This window comes from Panthera onca, chromosome B1, assembly GCF_046562875.1.
Source record: "Panthera onca isolate mPanOnc1 chromosome B1, mPanOnc1 haplotype 2, whole genome shotgun sequence".
Lineage (NCBI taxonomy): Eukaryota > Metazoa > Chordata > Mammalia > Carnivora > Felidae > Panthera > Panthera onca.
The window spans coordinates 41,930,852-41,952,722 of NC_138342.1; the positions used below are offsets into that span (position 1 = coordinate 41,930,852).

General features: G+C 43.9%; 1 long non-coding RNA gene across 1 annotated transcript; it reads left to right on the forward strand.

Moving 5' to 3' along the window:
* Window positions 1-7,922: 7,922 nt before the first annotated feature.
* On the forward strand, window positions 7,923-14,760 carry LOC144616184 (uncharacterized). The gene is made up of 2 exons (XR_013555283.1): window positions 7,923-8,246; window positions 12,498-14,760. It is a non-coding gene; the product is annotated as an uncharacterized LOC144616184 (long non-coding RNA).
* Window positions 14,761-21,871: the final 7,111 nt, after the last annotated feature.

The following is a 21,871-nucleotide window of genomic DNA, read 5'->3' on the forward strand; positions in this document are numbered from 1 at the left end:
CATGGGATGGAGCCCCAAATGGGGCTTTGCCACTGAGCTTGGAGCCTGCTTGGAATTCTCTCTCCCTCTCCCCCTCTATCCCCTCTCGTGCTCTCTCACTCTCTTTATCTAAAAATAAAATTTTTAAATTTTAAAAAACAACCACTACTCAGCCTTCAGATAAGCCAAGAAAAATTGAGATGCCCTGTTACATGTCCTCATAGCACCATCCATCTTCCCTTCATGGACCTCATATTTGTAAATATGTCTTTGCTGTATAGCACACAGCATGGAGGCAGTAGAATGGGTGGCTAAAAAAAATGACCCCTTGGGGCGCCTGGGTGGCTCAGTCGGTTAAGCGGCCGACTTCGGCTCAGGTCATGATCTCACGGTCCGTGAGTTCGAGCCCCGTGTCCGGCTCTGTGCTGACAGCTCAGAGCCTGGAACCTGTTCCAGATTCTGTGTCTCCCTCTCTCTGACCCTCCCCCGTTCATGCTTTGTCTCTCTCTGTCTCAAAAATAAATAAACGTTAAAAAAAAAAAATTAAAAAAAAAATGAGCCCTGAATCCAGCCTGCCTGGACATTGTATGGCATTGGCTGTATGACATTGGGTAAGTTTCTTCACCTCTCTTTGCTGCAATTTCTGTCTCTATAAAATGAAGGTGGTAAGAGTACCCCTCATAGACTGTGACTGCATTAATTTATGTAGACTACTAAAAATATGCCTGGCACATACTCACCACCATGCCAAGAATAACTGCTATTATTGCACATGTGATTATTTGATTAATGTCCAATTCCCAATCCTTATCAGACACAAGGAGACTGAGAGACAGACCTGTTTTCATTCACCATTTTACACCCAAAGAAAGACACAATGCCTTATCCATAGGGAGAGTCAAGAGAGTGAATATTAAATTTTAGGGCGATTGCCTCTCTCCAAGTGGTCTGGAAGCTCCTGGAGGGGAGGAGGCTCGTCTGCAAGTTTGTAAAAATCTCATCCGGCCTCAGGCACTGTGCCTGGTGCTTTCTTTCCTTTCTTTTTTTCCTCATTGCCAAATAGGTTATTGCAGCTCATTTGCTATGCAAATGCTAGTAAACATTTGGCTGTCCACGGGGAAAATATTTTGCTGCCTGTAGAGTTTGCAACCAAAGTGGTTTCTGTGGATTATATTTCAGTTCTGTGAGGAACTTTATGGCAGCCTTTTTCCTTTTTCACCATGTATCAGACACCTGTTTACTAAACACATACCTTGTGCCAAAAGCTTTGTGAGCCACTGGTGATCCTAGGATAAAAGAAGCCAGTCACAGTGTTTGCACTGTTTGATTTCTAATGCAGTGTTCATTGGCACTGTTTATGGATGTCTTTGTTACTTTTTGCATGCAATTAGTATAACATAAGGACAAGCTAACTTTGGAGTGAAGATCAATTTAGAGTTTCTACAAGAGGGAAAGTGCATCGAAGATCATGAGTGTATCTGTGGGTGGTTAAGATTCCCTAAGCCTTTGGAACAACTGGCTTATTTTGAAGTGTCAAATGAAAACTCCATGGATGGATTTTTAAACTAGGTTGGAACAAGATTAGATTGCTATTTGCTTATACATTTTGATTGACTGAAAGAAAGCTGGCTACCATCTGGAGAAAGGGTCGAAGGAGAGCAAAAGCTCTCTTTGTGAGGCTATTTAGAAATTTGTGGCAAGGGGCACCTGGGTGGCTCAGTTGGTTAAGCATCTGACTCTTGATTTTGGCTCAGGTCATGATCTCAGGGTTCATGAGACCAAGCCCAGCATTGGGCTCTGTGCCAACAGCCCACAGCCTACTTGGGTCTCTCTCTCCCTCTCTCTCTTTGCCCCTCCCCTGCTCATGTGCTCTCTCTCTCTCTCTCTCTCTCTCTCAAAATAAATAAACTTTAAAATAAAGATAGAAAGAAAAGAAATCTGTGGCAAGAAGATTGTTGGTAGCCTGAGTCCACGTAAGTAGCAGCAGTGGAAAAACAGAAAAGTGGACAGATTGCAGACGCTTTTGGGAGGTAGTCGGCTGAATTTGGTGATAGACTGGGATGAGAGATGAGGATGAGTCAAAGATGGGTCCCAAGTTTCCGACCAGGATGAAAAAGAATGTCTTTTTTTTTTTTTTTTTTTTTTTAACGGTAGGGAGTGCTGAAGGAGAAGGTTCAGGGGTAGATGGTTGGGAAGAAGTGACATTGGTTTCACAGGTGTTGAGTTTCAGATAACCATGAAAAACCTGAATAGTTGTATCAAGTACAAATCCAGGGCTCAGAAGAAATGTCTGTACTGGAGGAGATCCATCTAAAAGTAGTTAATACATAGAAGATAATGCAGGACATGCATTTATGGGTGAAATTGTGTAGGGAGAGTGTCTAGAGTGAGAATAGACAAGGGGAAAGTCAGGAAGGGCTCCACCATGGAAGGACCAGGTGGAGGAAGAGGACCCAAAGAAAACTAACACAAACTAAACTAAACTAAAGTGGTAGAGGGAAAGCAAACAAATGTGCAACATTGCAAAAGCCAAAGAGTGTTTCAAGATGGAGGGAGCAGTCAAATGCATCAGAGATAGCTAAGGGATCAAGGAAGATAAAAATAGTAGCAATGATCAATTCTTGAGCAAGGCTTTAAGATATATTTAATCCTTCCGACAACCCTTTGAGGAAGGCAATATTATAATTCCCATTTTAGAGCAAACTGAGGCTCAGAGAGTGTTAAGTAATGTGCCCTGATTCGTGTACGTATTCTCTCAGCAGGACCTGTTACTCAGGAGTCCTTTGAATTGTCTCAAGGGCAGTTTGCAGGGAATGATTAGCAGAGAACACATACTGGAACCAGGTGGTGAGTGAAAGGGAAGTGAGAAGACAAAGACGTTTGGCTTTGAAGGGAAAGAGAGATGGGGGAGTAGAAGATTGAAGCGCTCAAAGGTACCTTTAATGAGTGGCTGTGCCTGGTTTGCAAGGACTTTCCTAATGTGCCTCTGCCAAATTTTTAAACCAAACTAGCACAGCATTCCCATTTCCTGCTTCCAGGTCCTCAGGCTCATGGCTCCCCTCTACCCTCCCTCAGCCAATTATTCTTCTTTCGGTTTCAAGTCCACCCATTCCCAAAAACTCAGCTCGAACCTTACTTCCAGAGGAAGTCTTCTCAGCCGCGTCTTCCTTGTAACTTTTCATCAAAGGTCACTTTTTGTATTTCGCTAGAAACCTAACATTCCTGGCACAATGCCTGGCATACAACAGGAGGCTCTCAGATAATTAGCAGGTAATTGTTTTACCTGAAACCCTTGGCTCACTTGGTCAGAACTGTTTCCTCACCATCCTGTGTTCCTGGTGGTTTTCTCTTTTCTCCAGGTTCTGATCTGAACTCTATAGAACCAACAGCCTTCATTGGGTGCGGCGAAGACAGAGTTTGGAAGGTAAGTGGGCAGTAAAGAAGTTGAAGCAAATGAGCCTCCCTTAGAAAAGAGATTTTCTAGAGAGATTTGGTGATAAAATAAGGAGAGATCTCAGCAGCTTAAGGGAGGCAAGAGAACAGTGGAAAGTTTCGATCATATTATTTGTCCCTTTTTTCATGACTATTAGTCTGGGGAGACCCTGTGTATGTTTGTCATCAAAAAATGAGGGGCTAGTGAACCCAGCAGTGCAGCTTGATGAAGGTAGTTATTAGAAGGGTAGAGGGACAGATCAGAAGCCTTAGGGCTTTGGAAAATCCATCTGTTAGGTTGCGGAAATTAACATGAAATAACCCCCATCTTCTTAGTGAAGTAAGGAGTAATATAAGCTCCATCACTTTTAAGAGGTTTTGACTGCTTTGTTCACTGCCATATCCCTCAGAACAGTACCAGACATAGTAGGTGATCAATAAAGTGTTGAATGGGGATAGGATTGAATGTGTGTGAAAGAAGACTGGAAGAAGTCCAAGTATGGACTCTTGAAGTCAGGTGATTTGTTCTATAGTCTGATCAGACTTAGCACAGGCTTTTTTTGGGAGCATTTACATCCCTTCCATTCATAAACACTATTTTCAATAAAGGGAACATAGGTCTTTTTGCCAAATTATACCCTCCTGCCCTAGCAGCCCATATGTGATCACTTCCATAGCTTTAACAAACCCCACTGCCACCACCACCTGGTAGGAGGGCAGGGATTCACGTGTGGCACCCGAAATGAGTTTCCTTTCAAGGGGCAGTACCTATAATTCTCCTCTTTGGTCCTGTCCTTCTAGAGAGTTGGCAGCCACTGAAAACAAGACACGACCATCCTGAACTCGCTTACTATACAGCTTGGTCCCCATTCAGGGACAAAGAGACTCTACTCTTCCATTCCTTTTTTGGAGAACAGAGTCAGAGGGCCAGATTCAGGGTGCCACTGACAAAGCCACCTGAGCAGCATGGCAGTGGATGTGATGCTGTTACCTCGTAAAACACCGTCCACATCCTACCTATCACTTACCATCAGGATGGCCTAAAAGAGATAGGCTGTGAGCAACTGCTTGGCTTAGAATGCTGTATTCATCGAATAGACCTTTCAAAAGCTGCATGAACCAAGCAAATGAATTCAAAACTTTCAAGAGTCCTACGTAAATAGTTAAAGATGCTGTATGCTGTTTTGTTACTATTCTGGTTCAGTTGCAGACAGAGCCAGAAGTAAAATTCTGGTCCGTACACCCTTAGCCTTTTATAGGATACCTAGAATTTTATTTAGTGTACTTTCTGAAATCTATACTTTCTCTTTGAACTAAATTTGATTTCCTCAACTTCAGATTTATTTCTTAGGTGCGCTAAGTTAACCATGAAAAAGACCACCACATCTTGTTAAAGAACAAACTTCAGTGGAGTAAGTTGAAACATCTACGTGGCTTTATCTAAGATTCACATCCCATCTAACTAACAGAAGGGTATTCCAAGGACTTGCATAAAATGGAAGGCTTTGATAGGCAGAACCGGGGTTGGACAAGGAAGTTCCCACCAAAAGAAAAGGAAGGGTTGTTTCTGGCAAGGTCACCTTCCCTTAGGGGGAAGGGCAGGGGGATCTTAGGTGGATCACCTCCCTAGTGCTGATCAGGAAATTCCAGACTGAGTTTAAAACCAAGAGAGGCTGAAACGGCAGGTTAGACATGAAGTCTTGGTGCAGCTTTAACACCAGTGACTCCATTTGGGGCCGGTTGCTTCCTTTTAACCGTTCCCCCCTTTTGATCAAACTCTCAGCCCCACTGAGAGAGGTGATCAAAATTTAAGGCATTAGCGCTTCTGTCAGTGGCCGCTCTAGTTCTCGAAGCGTTCATTCATCCTGGATTTTGCTGACTCTGTGGTACTCACAGGTCATGACTTCAGGCTCGCGATTTTCCAGTTGCTCATTTTCTTTGTTCCTTTTTTGTTATCCCAATCTTAGGGACATCGTTTCCTTGGTGGCTAGTGGCTGCAAAAACGCATGGAAGTCTTTCAGGAGGATGAAGCATACAGGGAGATCATTATAACTCTAAGCAGGATGAGTCCCAACATTTGGAGTGCACTTCAGAGCCATGGTCCCCAAGACCAAACCAATCAAAGAATGACCCCGTTGAAGAAGTCCCCCTTTTTTTTTTTTTAATTTTTTTTTTCAACGTTTTTTATTTATTTTTGGGACAGAGAGAGACAGAGCATGAATGGGGGAGGGGCAGAGAGAGAGGGAGACACAGAATCGGAAACAGGCTCCAGGCTCCGAGCCATCAGCCCAGAGCCCGACGCGGGGCTCGAACTCACGGACCGCGAGATCGTGACCTGGCTGAAGTCGGACGCTTAACCGACTGCGCCACCCAGGCGCCCCAAGAAGTCCCCCTTTTAAGCCATGTGGCTTGCCCACTGATCTTACATAACAGAGTTGCAGCCTCCACAGGAGTGTTAATCCAGGTACAGCACGTTGTGTTGGCTACAGCACTGACACCTCCTTGCTCAGAAGAGCTTTGGCCAGAGTATAAGGGTCTTTGCTGGGCAGCTAGCATCTTAGCAACAGAATCTACAGTGTGTCTAAGAGTTAAGGAGAGGGCTCAAACCATTTTCTTGTATTTACTCCTAAACTAGGGGTCAGTCAGGTTTTTAGCCTGTGTGGGAAGAGAATCTCCAACCCTGAAATAGTCATCCTAAGTGCCTTAGAAAGACAGGTGCTGCTGGTGAGATCTCTCGGTGACCGGGGGCAGATCTGGTCTAGATAATCATGGGAACATAGGGTCCAAATGTGCTAAGATTCACATAGGTAAACATGTCTAATTGGTACATACTTCTAAGTGGTGGGGGAGGGGGGTGTCTCAGACATAGTTTGCATTGGCATTGGGAATTGAAGAGAAATTGGTCACAGGGAGGATCTCTTGCATCATGACAAATGTTGCAGTCTGAGAGTTTACCCCCCTTAGCAATGGCCTGGGGGGTACGAATGAGAGCATTGTCTCTCCATGCCAATGCCAGAGTAAAGAAAAGAAAAAGGAGAAAGGGTTTCATGTTTAGTTAAAGTATAAAATCTTGATCCAGCGTCTTGGGTGAAGTGAAGGCAGTCTACCTCCATGTCAGCTACCTCTCTTCCTTGTCAAGTCAACTTGTAGGTCTGCATCATCTGCCCACATGTCAGGCGGAACCTTCTTTATCGGTGAAACATGTACCCAAGGCTCAGTGTGTTCTAGTTTTGCAGTAGTGTGTGATTGGGAGCGCTTGCTAAGGTCCTTTCCAATGAGGAACAATGGGGTTGTCTTCCTCTGATGACATTTCCAGAATAATCAACAGGGTCTAGACTGTGAACTACAGGATCCCTTGAAATGGGATCCGGGAAAGCTTCTTTAATCTGTTGACGATATGCTTAAACATAAGACAAACCTAAGACTCACTGTGGCTGGTCATACTAGCCTGAAAGTTGTGTATCTTCAGCAGAAGGTTGTATAACAATAGACACTGGTCTGCCGATGACTATCTTGTGTAGACGGATTTTCCCGAAGGGAGTGCTGTGAACAGTCAGCAAGACCAAAGACAATACTGTAGGCTATGGAAATCCAGTGGTTTCTGCAAGTTTAGACATTTTACATTTGAGGATCCATTGATTCTCTCAACCTTGCCCGACGATTGAGGGGGATAGAGACAGTGGTATCCGAAGAGGTCTGCAAGGTATTCATTAAGGCTCATATGGTTTACCCAGTGAAGTGGGTGCCTCGATCACTGGAGTTATAGAAGGTATAACCCAAGTGGGAAACACACTTTCCAACAATTTCTTTGCCGCTGTGAGGTCACCAACCGATGTCAGGGGATGGCTTCCTCACACCTGGAAAACACACTTACGATAACAACGTATCGATAACCCGTACCAAGTAGCAGTTGAATGGAGAGCAGCTGCGGGTGTTCAGAGTCCAGAGGAAGGAGGGCTGAGGCTTCCGGGGACAAAAATATCTTGCCAGGATTATGGCCGTGGCAGGCCAGGCATTGCTGGTAGACTGTTTTTTGCAATCTTGCAGAAGCGTCCCTACCAATATCAGTCTATAACTTGAGTCATCCTAAATGCGCTAAGGTGGGCGAAGGAATACAGAAACCGAAAAACGGGGTTTGGTTTATTTAGCTCCGACTGTTTGTTTAATCTACAGCCATCATTTACCCATCTCCATTTCTCTGACTCAGGAGCAGACCGCTGCCATGTTACAAGGACATCGGGATGGCAAAACTATGGCAATGCCGAGCCATTTTTCACAGAAGCAGAATGGACTTCTTTTCAACGTTTTTTATTTATTTTTGGAACAGAGAGAGACAGAGCATGAACGGGGGAGGGGCAGAGAGAGAGGGAGACACAGAATCGGAAACAGGCTCCAGGCTCCGAGCCATCAGCCCAGAGCCTGACGCGGGGCTCGAACTCACGGACCGCGAGATCGTGACCTGGCTGAAGTCGGACGCTTAACCGACTGCGCCACCCAGGCGCCCCCAGAATGGACTTCTTCCACATGTGCCACAATCTGTACACTCAGCTGCTTCTGCCTTTGCACGAGAGCCAGCCAGGGCATGCTCCAATACTCCCTGCCTTCAGAGTGAGCCTCAGTTTTGACAACAGCAATTCCAGAAGGTAAGAGAATGGCAGAATAGCAAGCACTAAGAACATCATTTACTGGCTGCCCATTTTTGACCGGAGTCCCGGAGGACGCAAGAAAAATCCCTTTGTCTCCAGAACGTTCTAAAATCACGGATGACTCCAAAGGCACACCAGCTCTCCATATCAATATTAACAGTTTGTCCTTCGGATAACTGGCGAGCTCAGGTGAGGTGTGGAGCTCTGTGGATTTGGCTTGTGACAGGTTTCTGCTTTCTGGTTGGTCCTATTGAGGAATAACAGCACGACCTGCATGAAAATTTCCTTTTTTGCCTCTACGGGATGACCCATCAATTAAGCGAGATTAGATCAGGATTAAAGGGGCATCTCGTAAGTCAGGATGAGGCGTCACAAAACGGGAGCTAAGACCTCAGTCCGGGGGCTCACCTTCATCAGATAGACGTAGTAACGGAGCCAAATTAAGGGTGTCGCAACGTAGAAGATGTAGTTTAGGTGGTCAAAGCAGAAGGACCTCAGGAAGTCAGTCGACTTGCAGAGAAACGTTGAGTCAGTGCAGAGCGAGAAAGACTTTGGACAAAGTGTGAAGTTTCCAAGTAGATGTCGTTCCCCTGGGTCAGGCCCACGCAGGCTTCCACTCCCCTAGCAGCTGTGGCTCTAGCTTCACATCAGCTGGGACAGGGGCGAGCAACTGAGCCACACTGTATGCTGTCATAGGCGGCAGGCCTACGTTACCACTACGTCCGTGCGTGAGCATTCCCACGACTTCATTATCCCCTCCTTGTACAAATAAGGTGAAGTGTTTTGAATAGTTAGGTGACCCTGAGGCAGGCGGTTCCTACAGAGCTTGTTTTAGTCTTATAAAAATCTTCTCACATTTGTCTTTCCAAGCAAAGGGTTCAGGGACTGAAATTTTAGGGAGTTCACGGAGTTGGAGAAATTAAAAGAGGATAATTAGGAACCCACAGTCTACAATAAATCCACAAAGCTGTCACTTAACTTGTAAGTCTAAAAGATTCCCGAATTGGCCTAGTTCTTTTTGGAGACAGCTGAATTCCTTCAGAGCTTAGATCATGACCTAGGTACTAAACAATGTCTAGAGATCGTTGTAATTTTTCCTTAGAGACTTGCTGTCCCTTTTCAGCTAACTGTTGCAGCAAATAGATAGAGGATCCCTCTTTGGTAACCACGCACAGCAAAAAGTTTGTCTACATACCATAAAAGGCTCGGTTTCCCGGGGAACTGGAGGGTACTTAGAGCTCAGTGAAGCTAGTTGAGAGAAATAAGGGGCCTGGGTGAGCCTTTCAGGCATAACTACCCGGGTCCAGTGTTGATAGTTTCAGGTAAAGGCAAATAGATAACTGGCTGATGATGTCTCTAGAGATGCCCCAAAAGCAGCAATGAACAGAGTCATGTGGAACTTGGGACATGAGGGTGTTCAGGTTTGGCACAACTGGGAAACCAGGAATGACCATCGTATTCATAGCTCTCAAATCCTGAACGAATTGCCCTCTCTGTCCGTTGGGGGTTTCAGAACAGACGAGATCTATAGTAACTGGTACAGGGAATGATTAGCCCCTGGGCAGTTAGGCCTTCTGTTAGGTGGGGTGAGGCCTTGGATGGCCTCACGCTTGAAGGGACATTGAGACAACATAGGGAGAGTTTTATTTATACCTGTCTGAATCATTATGGGTTCTATACTTCTTATTCTTCCAGTGTCAGTATCAGAAGTAGTCCACAGATTTTCGGGCTCCTCCATTAAATTCGGGGACTTTTGTTGGAATTCTTCCTTTTCTGTGTCAAGGACAGACTATAAGGAACATAAAAGATCAGGTTCTGGGGACGCCTGGGTGGCTCAGTCGGTTAAGCGGCCGACTTCGGCTCAGGTCATGATCTCACGGTCCGTGAGTTCGAGCCCCGCGTCGGGCTCTGTGCTGACAGCTCAGAGCCTGGAGCCTGTTTCAGTTTCTGTGTCTCCCTGTCTCTGACCCTCCCCCGTTCATGCTCTGTCTCTCTCTGTCTCAAAAATAAATAAACGTTAAAAAAAAAAAAAAAAATTTAAAGATCAGGTTCTGGTGGGTCAGGAAATTCTAAGACAAAGTCTCCATTGGAGGCAAAATATATTAGCCCTTTTAGTTTAGAAAGGAGAGCCCTACCTAATAGATTATCTGGAACTGACTGGCACAGTAAAAAGGAATGTTTGTCAGTAAAAGGTCCCAGAATCATTTGTACTGGTTGAGATAAAAATTCTCTCTGAACTTTATTAGACACCCTCTCCTCCAACTGTGGAAACCTCCTCTTTGCTTTGAGGGTAGGGTTTAAGGTATAACGTATAACTCCGGTATCTATTAAAATTTGGCAAGGTTTCCTATTAATTTTAACATTAGTTTTCCCTTGGCTATTTAAGGGAATTTCTGGTAATAGTTTAGCAGAGAACCCCTCAGAGTCCCTTCAACTCTGTGAGGGGCCCCCCTTTGAAGGTAAGTATGAGGGCATTTGAGAAGAATTTGCATGGGACCTTTGAGGACAATCTCTTTTCCAGTGCCCCAGTTGATTACAGCTGCGACATCAATCTTTGGACCAGCATTTTGATAATGGACCCCTAGGAAGGTGCAGTGCTAGACGCCCAGGTGTTGTTTGGGTCTCTGGCCTTGGAGCTGTAAAGCTAATCGCTTGGTGGATTTCTGTTGATGATCTTGCTCCAGGGTGCTTTCAAAATACTCAGCTATAGTCATGAGTTCAGGTAGAGTAGTGGCTTCCCTTCCTATTTTCTGCCTCTTTATTGATCCGCTAATCTCAAGAGATAATCCATGTACAAAGAGGGCAGCCAAAACAGGTTGGGTGACCCTATTTATTGCATGGAACCCTAAATGCCATAGAGAAAGAGCTACAGCCTTCAAAGTCTGCCAGAGATTCACTGGGTTTTTTTTTTTTTTTTTGGTTTGCAAGTTTGTATAATAGACCAATGAGGACGGGCAGGAAAGACTCTAGGAGTGGCTTGTAAAAGTTCAGCTGCTATTTTGTGAGCTTTTGCTGGGCCCTGAGACCTTGTAGACCAAAGATCTCAAATATCATCTTTGGCGTCTTGCCATCTTGCTTCCTGCATCCATATTTGGCCTTTACCACGTCCTACCAACATGTATACGAGCTGTATACACCTGGGGTCATCGACCCTGATAATGACTCTAAATTCTTTTTTTTTTTTTTTAATGTTTATTTATTTTTGAGAGACAGAGAGAGACAGAGTGCAAGCAGGGAAGGGGCAGAGAGAGGGAGAATCTGAAGCAGGCTCCTGGCTCTGAGCTGTCAGCACAGAGTTGGATGCAGGGCTCAAACTGACAAAGCACGAGATCGTGACCTGAGCCGAAGTTGGATGCTTAAACCATCGAGCCACCCAAGCATCCCAAGGATCCCGTTTCTTAATTTAGCTAGGTCTTTGTATTTCCTGGAGCCAAACTAATACCGAAGAGGGTCTATCATAGGAGTCCTTGAGGTGGCACATCCTCTAACCACCTTTACATGCTGGATCTGTGCCCACCAACTTTATTGACTTCTGAAATTCCCATTAGCAACTAGCCCTTGTGTAATATTCACCTAAGGCCTCCCACTGGACCCAGTCTAGCCCAAATTGGACCCAGTCTGATCCTGGACCCAGTCCAACTTTGGTTGGTAACCAGTAACAGTTTCGTGTATGGAACCTAGGAACCGGGGAAAGATTTGAACCAGCAGATCCCAAAGAACAGGACTGTGGACTGATTCCAGACAGCTGCCACCAACAGGTCTCAGTGTGGGGTCAAGGGCTAGAACCAAGGACTGGGGTTTCCAATCAAATAGAGAACTGTGAAAAGTCAATTAGATCAGGAGCTCAATGCAAACAGAAAAGAGATCAGAACAGAGAACTTAGCAACAGCCCTTGGAAACAGGAGGAGAACTCAAAGGGTGTGCAGGTGCCACGCCTGTGTTTCTTGTTCCCAAATCTGCCAGTTCTCTTCAGTCCCACCCCTGCCACCAAATCGGTTAAAGAATAAAAATTCAACCCAGTAAATTAAAAGATCTAATTGGATTTATTCAATGTTTCATGAATCGGGCAGCATCCCTTAGAAGGGTGCTCCAAGGAGCTATAGAAAATGGAAGGCTTTCATACACACAAATAGGGCAGGACAAGAAAGTTATCTGCAAAAGAAAGAAAAAAAAAAAAGGATTGTTTCAGGCAAGGTCACCTTCCCTTAGGGAGAAGAACAGGAGGTCTTAGGCAGATTACCTCACTAATGCTGATCAGGAAATTCCAGACTGATGAGTTTTAAATTCTACTCCAAGGAGAGGCCAAAACTGCACTAAGTATTAAGGTATTAAGTCTTGGTGGGGCTTAATGTTAGCGACTCCATTTTGGACCTGTTGCTTCTTTTGAACAGTCCATATGCAGTAATTATATAGTCATGCTTTCTCTTTCTGACTAAGTAGAAGACAACTTGACCCTGAAATCTACTCCCAGCAGAATACGCTATCTGGCTCTCACTCTTCAGAAAGAGGAAAGCACTCCCGTCTAAATTCCCACTACCTTCTTTTCCTGCAAGTCAGACCTTTGGGTTTTAAGAAAGCAGCCTACATGCTCAGCTCTGTTTTCCTGCGAGGATTCAAAAAGGGGGGCCAGCTCTGTAATGATCGCTTTCTTGTAGGAAGAGGTCACCCCTGACCCACAATCATTAGAGTGTGAACTTTGAGTCGTGGCTCTGCCCTGATCCATAAGCATTCATCCAGAGCTTCTAGGTGACAAATGGCACACAACTGCAAAATTCCAGCCTCTGGCCACTGACCAGAATAGAGCTAATTTATCCCTATAAGATTTATGGTTTAAGTCTCTGCTAATGGCATCAGCAAACTGGCTTTAGACTCTTAACTTTTACTCGTCTTGATCTGGGAAACATAAGTTCTCTTCTGTTTCACCGTGGTATTAATTCAAAGTACTGTATCCCCTAAATCACAAGCCCGAAAATAGTGGCCCATGGGTATATTTACTTTAATCATCGCTATGTTTAAAACCTGTTTGAATTAATGCCAACATTTGAAATCTAGACAGTTCTCATAAAAATTCAGCTTATTGGCTCCTCTCAAAATGTCAAAAGCCCTAGCCATTCAGGGTCCACATTCCGGGCCACAGCCAGAAGAAATTGAATGGAGTAACCCACTTCAGCAGAGACAAGTCTCCATAACTCACCAGTCTCCTATCCAAGTCTCTTCACTCCTTTCCATTATTCCTGGCCCCCATAGGCATTTGGGTTTGCGAAGCCTGCCCTCATCAAATAGCCTCCGAAGCCCAGGATTCTGCCTGGAGGCAACAATGCTAGACATGGGCAGCAGCTGGAAGAATCTCCATACAGGCTGCATATAATAATTCTGGTTCCCTGCAGGATCGCTCAACCCTGTCCTTTGCCACACCCTTTCTGTTGGCAGGATACTGGCACAACACAGAGCTTCACCGGCATACAGTGGGATTTCATTCAGAGGGAGATCTGGGACTTCCACTGTGCTCTAGGACCCTGATTCCCATTCTCTCTTTCCAGATACAAGGGCAGAAAAGTGCTGAGTGATGTGTTTTAATGGTCTCCAAATCTGCAGAAAAATTCAATTGACAGGCAAGTTTGCTTCTTCTTTCAAACATCTGTATTTTCTGCCCCGTGGGTCAGTGCATTCAACAACGCTATTTAATATTCAATAAATCGAGGCAAATGAAATTACAAAAATGGATCATCACTTTTATGGAAAACCAACTAAACAAATGTTTTGCTTAAAATGTCAGGCACTAGGGGACTTTAATAAAATATTAAAAGTGAGTTCCCTGGAGGAGATGAGCAATTCAAAAATAGAACATATGAGGACAGTGCTAATTGATACTTCAAATATGAATGGCACTCCATGTCCTAATGGATGAGGAATTGTGTTCCCTGATGAGATGACACAAATCACACAGGGGGAATCTCGGGGGCCCAGTGGACAGCAGCTGTGTAGGATCTGAGGCTGTGGGTGTGAACAACAGAGGTCCACGGGAATCCACAGGAGGAATTAGTTCAATGCCATGTAGAACCACACTGTACAGGATTTAGGGTTATGAAAGTTTCCCAGAGTCCTAATTATAAGGTGTAGTCTGAACCCAGACTGTCTCAACCAAGATAAAGCTGTGTAGGGAGGCCAGCACTGCATAGCACTCCTCGTGTTTGCCGAGCCCTTCTTCAAGGACTTAATTTATCCCACCCTCCCTTCTCCTGAATTATCAGTGGTTAATCTCATGCTCTTATTTTGGAGTAACTGCTTAGGTGTGTACCCACTTTGATGCTTTGTCCCCAAACTCTGATGAGGTGCTCCCAAAAGGCTATCCATTCCATAGCTATTTTAGAAATCCCTAGAGGAGTTTTTTTAGGAATGCAGATTCCAGGGTTTATTCCCAAAGACTCGAACCCAGGAGGTCTTGGTGGGGACCAGGTATTTACATAATGTCCCAGGGGACTCTGATGTATGTATGGTCTGTGGCCATACCTTAAGAAATGCTATCGTAGAAGGCTGATGCCCACATTTCAGGATTCCATCCCCAGCAACAATTTAAAAACTTACTTTTGAAGAAATGTAAAACATAAAAATCCTGAATTCATAATAGTATGAAACCTTCTTATTCTTATTAGAGGTTGTATTACTTTGAAATTCGAAAAATAAAGGAAAAGAAAAAGAACGTGCCCTGCCTTTCCTGTATGCACTGTTTTTTTATAAGTGGGAGCTTAAGACATGAAGTAAAGGGTGATTGTTGACTTTGTAACAGAGGAATCGCATGGACACCATCCGGACCCACTAAGGAAGCCTAGAAAAATGGCACAACTGTGCCATTATGTGCCTCATGATGTGATGCACTAGGAAGTGTGAAGCTTTCTTGCCCCAACATTCAACTCAAATCTCATCAAGCCGGTTTATAGGAAATAAAGAAACAAGTTAAGTGACACCAAAGGGAAGAAAGAAGACAAATCCGGAAAGTGCCATCGTTTTACAGGACAAATTACTCAATTTCTGTGACAAATCAGCGGTCAGGTGAGGAAGGAGGATTGTTATAGAATAAAAGAGACTTAAAGACATAACCAAATGGGTTGTGTTTGGATTCTGATTAGAAGAAGCTAACTGTAAAAAGACTACTCAGAGACTATAGGGGAAATCTAAGTATGGACCTGGTATTCGATGATAAAAATGAGTACGGTTAGGTGTGGAAGTAACATACAATTACATTCAATAATGTTTTTATCGAGGAGTGCCTGGGTGGCTCAGTCGGTGGAACGTCCGACTTTGGCTCAGGTCATGATCTCATGGTTCGTGAGTTCAAGCCCCGCGTCAGGCTCTGTGCTGACAGCTCAGAGCCTGAAACCTGCTTCATATTCTGTGTCTCCCTCTCTCTCTGGCCCTCTCCTGTTCATACTCGGTCTCTTTCTCCCTCAAAAAAAAAAAAAAAAAAAAAAAAAAAAAAAAAAAAAGAATGTTTTTGTAGATTAGAAATGCATACTGAAGTTTTTATAAGTGAAATGACACAATGTGTGGGATTTTCCTGAAAATGCTTGAGCAAAGCTAAATCCTTGGGTGGATGAAACGAGATTGGCAAAACATGGCTAATTGCGGAAGCCTGATGCTGGGTATGTGAAGCTTTACAATATTCTCCTTATTGGGAATACTTGAAATTTTCCACCATAAAAAGTTTTTTAAAAACATACTTTTGCTGGGATGCCTGGGTGGCTCAGTCAGCTAAACATAGAACTTCAGCTGAGGTCATGATCTCGTGGTTGGTGGGTTCAAGCCCCACGTTGGGCTCTGTGCTGACAGCTCAGAGCCTGGAGTCTGCTTCGGATTCTGTGTCTCCCTGTCTCTCTCTGCCCCTTCCCCGCTCATGCTCTGTCTCTATCTCTCAAAAAAATGAATAAACGTTAAAAAAAAAAACTCATACTTTTACTGTCGGCACTCACCCCCTATAAGTCAGGCTACTAAGTCAAGAAGCAGGGGTGATTATTATTTAGGAATTAACATTCCTTTCTAAGGATAACTCCCCTGTAAACGCTCTTAGAAGGGCATTTGAAAGTGAAAACTCAGTTTTCATATCCAGAAGTCCATTTTCTTTCCCCTCTCACAGCCCAGCAAAGCACAGCGGTGTTTCCTCGGCCACATTACCCTCTTCTGTGATAGCTTGATGAGACGAAGAGCATAAATGGAAGTTCATTTGCTGCTTTGACTGCTAGAGAACCATTAAAAGACCTTTAAAAGCATCACTCATCTGTTAAGTGAAAGAAAACTCATCATTAAGTTAAGGGAAGACAACTCTTCCCACTCAGGAGTTTTGGGTGTAAAATGCACTAGATAATGAAAAGAGTGAAGCAAAAGTGTTCGTGCTTTGTTGTAGCTCTTTTTCTAGAGCACACGGAGAGCCGCCTTAGAATATACACAACGGACTTGCCTCTTGGTCACCAAAAAGATGATAGCTTCAGATTAAGAATTAAAAATCCCTGAACCAAAAAGTACTCTAATTATCTGGGCACACTTGTAAATTTTGAGCTCAATACTGTAAAGATGCGTGCAGTACTTTAATTCTGAAAGGCTCTCTGGCACTCATTGCCTTTCCAGCCACATTTGGCGGCTTCGCTCACTCGGGGCGGCTAATTAACACCCACAGCACAATTCTCTTGGCCAGGATTCCTTCAAATGCCTATCTCCAAGCCACCAGACATCAGCTAGGATGTTAACCTAGGCTCTTTTGAGCAATTCCATAATACCTCCAACTTTGTTTTTTTAAAAATCTCAGCCAATGACCTACCGGTTGCTTTTATGGCATCCAGTGCCATTAAAGCCAAGTTCTAAGGACATGAGCAGAGTTTCGCAGAATGTGCTCTGGTAATACCCTCATCGGGATCAACCAGTGTGTTCAAATCTGCAGAACCGGGCCCCCTCTCAAGTCTACTAAGTGAGACTTTCTGCTGCTGCTGGGGCCTAGATTTCTGCTCCTTAAAGCAAGAGTGCCCGGTGGTTCTTCCACACACAATTTGACAACGAGACTTTCCAGAATGGAGGTGGCTCTTCAAGTTTATGAGAAGAACAGAGGGTAGAGAAACAAGTGAACCGGTATCAAGAGGAGGCAGTCAGCCAGCTGGCCGAACACTCTGCAAGACAACTGGCCTGGTTTCTAGAAAAATCCAAAGGCATAGCCACCGGCTGGTAAATACATTTTATTTGTTTGTTTGTTTATTTATTTATTTATTTATTTATTTATTTTTATTTTTTAATATATGAAATTTATTGTCAAATTGGTTTCCATACAACATGGTAAATACATTTGAAAATGCCGTATATCCAATCAACGCAGCCATCGGTAGGGATGAAGGAGTCCAGCACTGCCTAGCGGTACTCCTGTCTGTTGGGCCTTGAAAACATCAGGCTAAGTAAAAAAAGCTAGACACCAAAGACCACAAGTTGTGTAATTCCATATACGAGATGTCCGACATAGATCCATAGAGACAGAAAGTAGATTAGTGGTTGCCAGAAGACACGGGGAGGGAGACTGGGGAGTGGCTGCTAATGGATCAGTCTCTTTTTTGGAGTGCTAAAAATGTCCTGGAATCAAATAATGCTGATGATTGCCCACGTCTATGAATATACTAAAACCCACTGAATTGTGCACCTTAAAGGGATAAATTTTATTGTATCTGAGTTATGTCTCAAAAACCGTTCGATAGAAAAGCCGAAGTTGATAAAGCTGGTTCCTATATCAGGACCCACAGAACGGAAGCCACCCCAGGGGCCTGGCCCTCCTCATGAATCAAAACCTAGGTCAACCTGCACTTACAGGAAGCACCTGTCAAAGAAACCTAACGTAAACGGCCACTCTAGTCATCACCCTCCAACTCGGGCTCAGTGAGCTTACCTTATCCTACAAAATAGGACCTGCTAGTCTTATTTAAAATCTCTGACTTCCTAGCCACTCATGCCCTGTTTCTGTTGCCCCTTCTAAGGCTCTATAAAACTCACTTTTGCCCAAAATCCTTTGGGAAGAGTGCCCCACTCTTGTACTCCCCCAAACCATGGACTGTGTTCCCTTGAACAAAGGACATCAAACTTGTTACTAAATTGTTTTGATTTTGGGGCACCTGGGTGGCTCCGTTGGTTGAGCGGCCGACTTTGGCTCAGGTCATGATCTCACAGTCCATGAGTTCAAGCCCCGCGTCGGGCTCTGTGCTGACAGCTCGGAGCCTGGAGCCTGCTTCTATTTCTGTGTCTCCCTCTCTCTCTGCCCCTCCCCCATTTGCACTCTGTCTCTCTCTGCCTTTCAAAAATGAATAAATGTTTAAAAAAAGTTAGAAAAAATAAATTGTTTTGATTTTGTCATTTGACAAAGGTGCTGTGGAAAAAAAGGGCATTTTTTTTTTCTTGACTAAAGGAGGCTTAAAAGAAACAAAATATAACCAAATACAGTGAGTGGACCTTGTTTGGATCTTGATCCAAACAAATTGTAAAATAGACAATTTTAGGCAATGGGGAAAGTTGAATATAGTTTGGAATTATTGTTTATTTTCTTAGCAATCATACTGGTATTGTTAGGTATGATTATGTCTTTTCTTTTGAGATGAATACTGAAATAGTTAGGGGTGAAATAACATGATATCTGGGTTTTCTTTAAAATAATTTTGCAAATTAGCCTGCAAAATGAATGGTTTTAGTTGATAGTTGTTGACTGAAAAATAAATACACAGGGGTGTGTTGAATTTTATTTTTGTGCATAGTTGGATATTTTCTTTTTTTTAATTTTTTTAATGTTTATTTATTTTTGAGAGAGAGAGAGAGAGAGAGCACACAAGGGGGGGCAGGGGCAGAGGGAGAAGGAGACACAGAATCTGAAACAGGCTCCGGCTCCAAGCTGTCAGCACGGAACCCGTCTCGGGGCTCAAACCCACGAGCTGTGAGATCATGACCTGAGCCAAAGTGGGACGCTCAACTGACTGAGCCACCCAGGCACCCCTGGATATTTTCACGATAAAAAGTTAAGAATAAAGGAACTTGGGGTTTCTTGATTATCTTCACTTTTTTTGATTCCAAAACTTTCAGTTGTAGGATTACACACTACAGTGTCAGGATGAGATTAAAGGGAAAATATTAGAGGTAAGTCTTTAGTTTTGAACTTTCCAGCAAGGAAAGGCCAAAGGGAGAATTTGAATACCTCCTTGAATTCAGAGAAATGAATGGACAAAATAGAAAGGCACTGGGCTCAAAGTTCTCTGGTCATTTTAAAAAAGAAAACACCTATTCACATTCCTCCCAAGCCTCTTGAAGTTCTAAGAGGATGAAATTATTGTTAACTATTCAGTTGATACTTTAAGCAACGAGTTAATTTCACATGAAAATCAATTTGTGTCTAATTGGTTGGGCTCCACATTTTATTGTGTAAGACTTCCTGTGGTGATCGATTGCTTCAGAACTGAATTTTACTCTTACAGTCTTACTAGAGACATTTACATGCCTCAAAGATCTGCCTGCCACTGTATACACACACACACACGCATATATGACTTAATATTATATAAAATTATATATGTATATATATATAACTTAAGGCTGGCTTTTGACCAGGGAATTCACCCAGATTATCATATCTTTCGTATGGGAGCATACCATGTGTCTTCAGCCCCTGATTTCAGTGTGCCAGGGGAGGGTGGCCTATGTGCTTCGTAATCAAAATCCCAGATTCTTCTCCAATGTCATCTGGCCTGACTGATAACCCTCTTGCCACATGTTAATTAGGCTTTGGAAAAAAACATCGACTAGGAAATACTCTACCTGGACACCAAAAATCTTGGACATGTGTAAGTTTGAGAGCTCATAAACATTCTTTTCAGGTTATTGATACTGAGGAGGCTGGTTCCAGTGCCCTCTTTATGAAGAGCCATGGAGGAAATTGTTTCAGGAATATTTGTGTTTCTCTTGAGTGAATGGTTTCTATTTTCTGATTTTTGCATCAACTGCCAGGCAGTGCAGAGCAAAATTTTTGGCCTTTTTCCAGCAAAGTGTACAGAGCCTCATGGGTATATTTTGTGTGCTAGACCCCCCACTCCGATTTCCTCACTTTTTTTTTTTCCTTTTTAAATCTCATTGCAATGTATTCTTGTAAACTTACAGCCAAGTCCTCTTTGGACTAACATGGGGGTATAAACAAGAAAGAAAGAAGGAATAAATTACAAATAAGCAAATACAAAAACAAATACAAAAAATATTACAAATAACTACAAATTGTTTTCAAGTACTTGGGTAACACCATTTCACTTTTTAACTTGTAGTACTGCCTTCTTCCTTTATATATGGATGTCTGGCTCCCTTCTGACATTTATCACCTGTGAACAGAGCTGGGGTTTACCACAAATGTCACGAATGTAGGGGCACCTGGGTGGCGCAGTTGGTTAAGCATCTGACTTCGGCTCAGGTCGTGATCTCGAGGTTCCTGAGTTCGAGCCCCACGTCAGACTCTGTGCTGACAGCTCAGAGCCTGGAGCCTGCTTCAAGATTCTGTGTGTGTGTCTCTCTCTCTGCCCCTCCCTCCCTCACTCACTCTGTCCCTCTCCCTCTCTCTCTCAAAAATAAATAAGCATAAAAAAAAAAAAGAATGGAGAGAGAGCAAGACTCAGAGGGCTTTCGATATATTATTAGGACTTTCCTACATTGGGAAACCAAAAGCATGCCTTACAGAGATGGTTTGAGAGTAATGTGTGTGTGTGTGTGTGTGTGTGTGTGTGTGTGCACGCACGTGCATGCAAGACGAGTGTGTGAGGTATGTTCCATCCCAAACGGCGGAGAAAAGCAGTGTCAGACTGTTCCCCAATCATTCCCAGCAGCTTTTTTTATCCAGAGGGCTTGGTGGCTGTTCAGAGAGTATAGGCAGTTGACCATTTTTATGCTTGAGGTTGTGGCTGTTAGGGAACCTTTCTGCAGGTTGACTCATCTTCTCGGAGCCTCTAAAACCAATCTCATTTTGTGTAGGAGAGATTCCTGGAGCTCAAAACCAAGCTTCTCCACACCTGCCCTCCAAACTTGGCTGAGACCTTCTGCCCAGTTCCGGTAACTGGGTCCACCTTCTAGTGACCCATCTGGTCACTTGGAGACCTGCCCGTTCTTACCAAATTCTTCCTAGAGCCAGGGTCACGTGGTCAATCTCAGCGTGGTGACCCAGTGTGCTCTCTCCCACCAGTTCTGGAGTCAGGCAGAGAGAGCACTGCAGCAGGAATCCCAAAGCTAGAAACCAGTTCCCGCCTCTACTTGCGTTTCAACACACAGTTGGTTCATCTTCTGGGGCAAGTGATCACCTGTCTGGGTCGCGGTTTCCACATGTATAAAATGAAACCATCACATTACCTATTTCTCGGTGTTAGCATGAGGATTCAAGGAGACCACATATATCAAAAACCTAGAACAGTGCCCGACACATAATAATAAGTGTGCAATAAAAGCTGGCCATTATTCTGCTGATTCAGCAAGAAGGCCTTGCGGTACGAACACAGAATTTTCTGCCTAGCTGTGCCGTGCTAGGGATGTTGTTGAAGGAGAGCCACAGCTTACCTTTTCTCACGCGTCCGAGCAACACAGGCCGGTTTAGAATGAAGCTGCTAAAGTTTAGGTTCCAGGCTTGGGAGGGGCCCTACGATGTGTTCGCATGTTTGAGTATTTTTGTTCAATGCCTGAGAGTAGGATGTTTTTGCCTTCTTTTCCTTAAGAAGGACCACTCAAATTGTCTCATTGTCAGGCCTCCTAAAGTCTGGCTCCATCTGGTACCCAAGTCATAT